A 316-nucleotide genomic window follows, 5' to 3' on the forward strand; every position below is an offset into this window, starting at 1 on the left:
TAATTTCATTTTTTTTGTAATTGTGAAGGACTTTTAAATATAAAGGACTCCAGGAAGACTAGTAAACAAACATTGTATTACTAATGGAGATTCCTAATAAACATAAACATAAACACACGCTCAGCGCTGTTCACGCGTGGCTGCATACCGCACAAACAACGACTTAATGTTAATGTTTCGTAAGCTTTTTTGGGCCCATTTTTGACCCGGGTTGAATGAACCAGAGCTTTTGTATTCTTTTCACCATTATCTACCATTTTTTCACGTTATACTGCCATGCATCTCTTATCAAAATGCTGCTCTTCATACGGTCAGC

The sequence above is a fragment of the Branchiostoma belcheri genome, unplaced genomic scaffold (genome assembly GCF_001625305.1).
Source record: "Branchiostoma belcheri isolate BF01 breed outbred unplaced genomic scaffold, Haploidv18h27 scaffold262, whole genome shotgun sequence".
NCBI classification, from domain to species: Eukaryota; Metazoa; Chordata; class Leptocardii; order Amphioxiformes; family Branchiostomatidae; genus Branchiostoma; species Branchiostoma belcheri.